The 7,260-nt window shown below is 38.9% G+C and overlaps 1 pseudogene; it reads left to right on the forward strand.

Annotated features, from left to right (window-relative positions):
- The first annotated feature begins 317 nt into the window (after positions 1-317).
- LOC131901166 (small ribosomal subunit protein uS12-like) lies at positions 318-758 on the forward strand (annotated as a pseudogene).
- Positions 759-7,260: the final 6,502 nt, after the last annotated feature.

Raw genomic sequence — 7,260 nt, forward strand, 5'->3', positions numbered from 1 at the left:
AATCTTCAAAGTCATACAAGTACACATACTGGAGAGAAACCCTATGAATGTAATCAGTGTGGTAAAGCGTTTTTACTTCACAGTAATCTTGAAATGCATCGAAGAACACATACTGGAGAGAAACCCTATGAATGTAATCAGTGTGGTAAAGCCTTTGTACATTACAGTCATCTTCAAAGGCACACAAGAACACATAGTGGAGAGAAACCCTATGAATGTAATCAGTGTGGTAAAGCCCTTGTACTTCACAATAATCTTGAAATGCATAGAAAAACACATACTGGCTCTCTTTCTCTCAGGCCCATGGTGCCGGCAAGATGGGCAAGTGTCATGGTCTCCGTACTGCCAGGAAGCTCCGCAGACACCGACGGGACCAGAAGTGGCACAATAAACAATACAAGAAAGCCCACTTGGGCACAGCCCTGAAGGCCAATCTGTTTGGAGGTGCCTCTCATGCCAAGGGAATTGTGCTGGAAAAAGTAGAGGTCGAAGCCAAACAGCCAAATTCAGCCATTAGGAAGTGTGTCAAGGTGCAGCTCATCAAAAACGGCAAGAAGATCACAGCTTTTGTGCCCAACAATGGCTGCTTGAACTTCACTGAGGAAACCGATGAAGTTCTGGTTGCTGGATTTGGTTGAAAAGGTCATGCTGTAGGTGATATTCCTGGAGTCTGCTTTAAGGTTGTTAAAGTAGCCAATGTGTCCCCTTTGGCCCTGTACAAAGGTAAGAAGGAAAGACCAAGATCCTAAATTTTGACAATGGAAATGCAATAATAAATTTTCATATTCTGAAAGAAGAAAAAAGAAAGAAAGAAGAAAAACACATACTGGAGAGAAACCCTATGAGTGTAATCAGTGTGTTAAAGTCTTTGTACATTACAGTCATCTTCAAAGGCACACAAGAACACATACTAGAGAGAAACCACATGAATGTAATCAGTGTGGTAAAGCCTTTGTTCAAAACAGTGTTCTTCAAATGCATAAAAGAACACATATTGGAGAGAAACCCTATGAATGTAATCAGTGTGGTAAAGCCTTTGCTCGCCACAATGTTCTTCAATTGCATAAAAGAACACATAGTGGAGAGAAACCATATGAATGTGATCAATGTACTAAAGCCTTTAGACATCATAGTAATCTTCAAAGGCATACAAGAACACATACTGGAGAGAAACCCTATGAATGTAATTAGTGTGGTAAAGCCTTTGTACAGCAAGGCCATCTTCAAATGCATCGAAGAACACGTATTGGAGAGAAACCTTATGAATGTAATCAGTGTTGTAAAGCCTTTGCATAACACAACATTCTTCCATTGCATAGAAGAACACATACTGGAGAGAAACCCTAGAAAAGTATTACTATTAGTGTGTAATTGGTGTATAAAAGCCTGTGAATATAATGTCCATCATCTAAGTGGTCTGTTTCTATTTAAATATCAGGCACTATGTGACCATAATTTTCAAGTAAGGGTGTCTGTAAAAGGGTGGTGGGTTTTTCATATTTTTCATAAATTACCTTAAAATGTTGTTTGATATCCAGCCTGGCTGGGACATCAGTAATTAGTCAAGGATATGTTTGAACTCATAATCCTCATGTTTTGGTCTGCTAAGTACAATTCTAAGTACAGATGATGCACACCCAACATTTTTCTGTTTCGTCAAATCATTTTAACAATGTTAATGTTAACATACTTAATAGAGAATATAAAATAAATTAAATACCTCATATGTGTATGCTAAGAAACATTGTATTTCCTTGTTATAAAAGTTTTTTTGCATTTTCTCAGGTATTGATAATTTTTTTCTATTTAGAACACTTTCTTCTTTAGCTCACACTTTCCTCACACAATGTAATTGAGAATTGCTTTGATCTTTTAATCCTGACTGTGCTGTTAAGGGTTGTGAAGATAGTTCTGCCATTTCTTCTAGTCTGGGTCTTAACTGGTCAGTGAGAAAGAAAAATAGACCAATGAATAAGTGTCTTCCAAACTCTGGCATTTCTGGAAACTTACAATTGAAGAGGGACCTGAGCAAGAGTTGAGTTTGTTGACCAACTTTGAAGCTGGTAGAGTCACAGTGCAGAAAGGGAGAGGAAGGATAGAGTTTGAGAGATTTCCTACTTCAACAATAGTTGAGATTAGCAATGTGGAATTAGGTAATCAATTTTAATTGCTCTGTAAATGTCCTGATTGGCCATATCTTTCAGTCCACAGACCAGGGCAATCCAGAACCTGAATAAAGGATTGAACTTATCTTGAAATCAAATTGCTATAGTTACAATAGTTCAACCAAAATAGATCTGTGTAAAATGTTGTGGCTCTCCCTATCAGGACGTTATTTTTCTGGTTTTAGAAGTATACTCTGAGATGAAACTTTTGAGAAATATTTGATGTGCTGTAATATCAATCTGAAGCACATGGACATAAAGCCTGTTTCAACTTTTCAAAATAATTTTTGAAGTTATAACTATGTCATATTCACATTCTCTTTCCTTTCCTTCCATGACCCCTCATTGTTTTCTAATTCATGGCCTGTTTTTTTTTCTAAGAACAGTTACACAGTAACTTATACAACAGTTACTATGTGTTTGTGAACTGTGTTTGGCTGTAGAACTCCCAGATACAAGGCAATGTGTTGGCGGCACTGTGTAAAAAGTGTGTAATACAATGTGCACACAAAGAACCCTGTGCTTTGGATGAGGAACAGGATGTGCTGTAGGAGAGTGGAAGAATGTCTACAAAAGTACAAACTTTCTTGACTAGAGCTTTGTCTACTGGGCTGGGCAGGCAGAGCTGGAAGATCTGTGCTTTCTGAATCATTTTATCTCTGCTCCTTTACAAATGTAGCTGCTGATATTCTGAGGTCAACCTGGGTGACCCTTAGCCAATGAAGGTCTCTGGGAAGGGTTAGCAATCAGGAGTAGTGGCAGGTAACTTGCAGGTTCTTTCCAGGATTCTCCTCTTCTTCTATTGTAGTGAGTTGTAAGGAAGACCACAGACTATACTATGGGGAGTACAGGGTGTTCAGAACAGGTCTGTTGAGCTGTCATTTCTGCTGGTATTTGAATGTATTTCAAAATGGATTACAATATATATATTACTCAGTGGTAAAAATCAGTTACATTATGAAATTTTAGGCACATCGATGGAACTAGAAAAAGTCATCCTGAGTGAGGTAACCCAGCTCAAAAGAGACAAACACAGTGTCTCCTCACTCACAAGTGGATATTAAAGTTAAAGTGAAGGATACGCAATTCACAGTCCTAGAGAAGCTAGGTAAGAAGGAAAACCCTAATGGGACATGCATTGCCCCCTAAAATGTCCCTATTCTACTCAGCTTTTCCTATATTCTCTCCCATTGTTCTTCTCTTCCTCACCTGATCATTCCTGGTCCTGTTCCAATCGACCCACAAAATCAATTCTATTTCCCCATTCTAGGGAAATCTGTGCATCCCTCCCTTCAGCTGTAATTATTACTTAGCCTCTCTGGGTTTGTGGATTGTACTTTGATTTGTCTTTGCTTAAAAGGTAATATCCACTTATAAGTGAGTACATAATCATGTGTGTCTATGTGGCTCTCAGTTGCCACACTCAGGATAATAATGAACTCAGGAAACTAGACCTGAAGAAACCAAATAATCCAAACATGTGGTGTAAACCTAAACACAGAATTTTCAACAGAGAAATCTAAAATGGCTGAGGAATACTTAAATGGTCAACATCCTTAGCCATCAAGGATGTGCAAGTAAAAACTATTTTGATATTTATGTTATAGCTGTCATAATGGCTAAAATAAATAACATAAGAAACATATCATGCTGGCATGGATGTGGAGTAAGTAAAACACTCCTTCATTGCTTGTGGGAGTACAACCTTATATAGCTTTGAAATAAATATGGTGCTTCCTCAGAAAATTGGCAAGTGATGTATCTCAAAACCAAGCTATATCACTCTTGGGCATATTCCCAAAAGATGTTCCTCCATCCTGCCACAAGAACACTTGGTCAACTATGTTCATAGCATATTTATTCATAATAGCCAAAAACTGCTATATCTGTGAGAGATTGTTCCTGGTTTGTGTTTTCATATTTTCACAAATTCCCTGAGATGTTTGTTATTTAGCCTGGTTTGGATATCAAAATCAGTCAGGGATACATTTGAACTCAAGATCCTTATGTGTCAGTCTCATAAGTACAATTCATAGGGTATAATGGTATACCCCTAATGTGTGCTGTTTTGTCAACATGTTTCATTAATGTTTGTATTAAAAAGCCTAATAAAAGAAAATGTAAAAAACATTAAATACCACATGTTTGTATCCAAAGCATAATTTTCATCTGTTTTGTAGAGATGTAATATTGTAGGATAACCAGCAATGAACTGTCTATTTTGCTGGAGACCTGCTTGGGGAGGGGGTTCAGGTATCAAAGATGATATGTGGAATTAGCAGGGTTCAGAGGGAAGGAGGGGACTGACACGATGTGAGTGTGAAAGGGACGGATATGAGCAGTGTTTAATTGAAAAAAAGACACCTTTTGTATGCTATAGTTGCATGTAGGATTCAACAGGTGAGAAAAGGGCTTGTGAGGTTGTGTGTGGCTTGAAATCATGGGTTGTGGAAACTAGCCTGACCTTGACAATAGGCATCAGCCATATGTTAATGAAAGGACCACAAGTTCCTCCTGCCAAAGATTAGGAGAATGAGTGCTTTAGCAACTGGGAACTTTCCTCAAGCCTGTGAGGGAGTGGAGATCCTTATCCAAATACTTTACCTTGGTAAAAGGACTTCTGGGAAGTAGACACTATACCACAAATTTTAATGTTGCTGAATGGACCTGTTCCCCTCATAATGCTCCCCAAATGGAAGGTCCTGATATCTTACTCTTTTTTCCCATTATACCATACCATTCTAACTTCTTTATATATATTAACTGAACTCTTGACCTTAATTGCCTCAGACACTGGATCTGAACAGTAGGCATTTCACCCTTGGCATCAGGTGTGTCTAGTAAATCTTTAACTTTTCTCTTCTTGGTGTAATTAAAAGGGCACAATGGAATTCCTGGTTCTGCAGTGGCAGGGATTTTTGTCCAAAGCATTCTTTTGTTAAAGAAGTCTACCTTTGTATACATTTTTATCTTTTACCAAAACTTGTCCAACATTTCCCAAAGGGAAAGGCATTAATAGTGAGAATCATTAAAAATAAAAGTAAAAAGGTGCTGGAAAATTGTGATTAGTCTGTACTATTGAAATGCTGGAAATTTGTAACACATGAATGACACCATGTGTTCCACACCAATATTTCTATGTATATGTACATATACATAATATGTACATATGCTATGTATATGTACATATTATTTGAAGTTCCCATACTTCTTCATATCCCCATTAATTTCCCATTTGGCACTTCATCTTGAAGTCCTGCTTTCCAGCGAATTATCCAGAGATGCCAAATAATATAATGGCAATGGGATTTATTAAAATATACAAAACATGTTGATATCCAGTTTTGCCAGCACCATTTGTTGAAGATGCTTTCTTTTTTCCATTGTGCACTTTTGGCTTCTTTGTCAAAAATTATTTGTTCATAGATGTGCGGATTAATGTCAGGGTCTTCAATTCGATTCCATTGGTCCACATGTCGGTTTTTATGCCAGTACCAAGCTGTTTTTATTACTGTAGCTCTATAGTACAGCTTGAAGTCAGGGATCGTGATGCCTCCAGAGGTTGTTTTATTGTACAGGATTCTTTTGGCTATCCTGGGTTTTTTGTTTTTCCATATGAAGTTGAGTATACTGGATATCAACATGTAGAAGGCTGCAAATAGATCCATATCTATCACCGTGCACAAAACTTAAGTCGAAGTGGATCAAGGACCTCAACATAAATCCAGCTACTCTGAACCTGCTAGAAGAGAAAGTAGGAAGTAGTCTTGAACGCATTGGCATAGGAGACCACTTTCTAAATAGAACACCAGTAGCACAGACACTGAGAGAAACAATCAATCAATGGGACCTCTTGAAACTGAGAAGCTTTTGTAGGGCAAAGGATACGGTCAACAAAGCAAAGCGACAGCCTACAGAATGGGAAAAGATCTTCACCAATCCCACATCTGACAGAGGACTGATATCCAGAATATATAAGGAACTCAAGAAATTAGACATCAAAATGCCCAACAGTCCAATTAAGAAATTGGCTATAGAACTAAACAGAGAATTCTCAACAGAGGAAACTCAAATGGCTGAAAGATATTTAAGGAATTGCTCAACATCCCTAATCATCAGGGAAATGCAAATCAAAACAACTCTGAGATACCACCTTACGCCTGTCAGAATGGCTAAGATCAAAAACGCTGAAGACACCTTATGCTGGAGAGGATGTGGAGCTAGGGGAACTCTCCTCCACTGCTGGTGGGAAAGCAAGCTTGTACAACCACTTTGGAAATCAATATGGCGATTTCTTAGAAAATTGGGAATCCATCTCCCCCAAGATCCAGCTATACCACTCTTGGGCATATACCCAAGGAATGCTCAATCCACACCACAAGAGCACTTGTTCAGCTATGTTCATATCAGCGTTGTTTGTAATAGCCAGAACATGGAAACAACCTGGATGCCCTTCAACTGAAGAATGGATAAACAAAATGTGGTACATATACACAATGGAATACTACTCAGCAGAGAAAAACAATGACATCATGAGGTTTGCAGACAAATGGATGGATCTAGAAAAAATCATCCTGAGTGAGGTATCCCAGACTCAGAAAGACAAACATGGTATGTACTCACTCATAACAGGATACTAGATGTGGAACAAGGATGACTGGACTGCTACTCACATCACCAGGCAGGCTACCTGGAAAACAGGACCCCAAGAAAGACACAGGGATCGCCCAATGACAGAAAAATGGAATGAGATCTACATGAACAGCCTGGACATGAGTGGGGGTAGTGAAAGGCGAGGGTCGAGGGAAAGAGAGCTTGGGTGAATGGGAGATCCCAGCTGGATCAACAACAGAGAGGGAGAACAAGGAATAGGAAACCATGGTAAATGAAGACCACATGAGAATAGGAAGAAACAAAGTGCTAGAGAGGCCCACAGAAATCCACAAAGATACCCCCACAACAGACTGCTGGCAATGGTCGAGAGACAGTCCGAACTGACCTACTCTGGTGATGGGATGGCCAAACACACTAATTGTCGTGCTAGAAACCTCATCCAACTACTGAGGGATCTGGATGCAGAGATCCATGACTAGGC

This window comes from Peromyscus eremicus, unplaced genomic scaffold (assembly GCF_949786415.1).
Source record: "Peromyscus eremicus unplaced genomic scaffold, PerEre_H2_v1 PerEre#2#chrX_unloc_4, whole genome shotgun sequence".
NCBI classification, from domain to species: Eukaryota; Metazoa; Chordata; class Mammalia; order Rodentia; family Cricetidae; genus Peromyscus; species Peromyscus eremicus.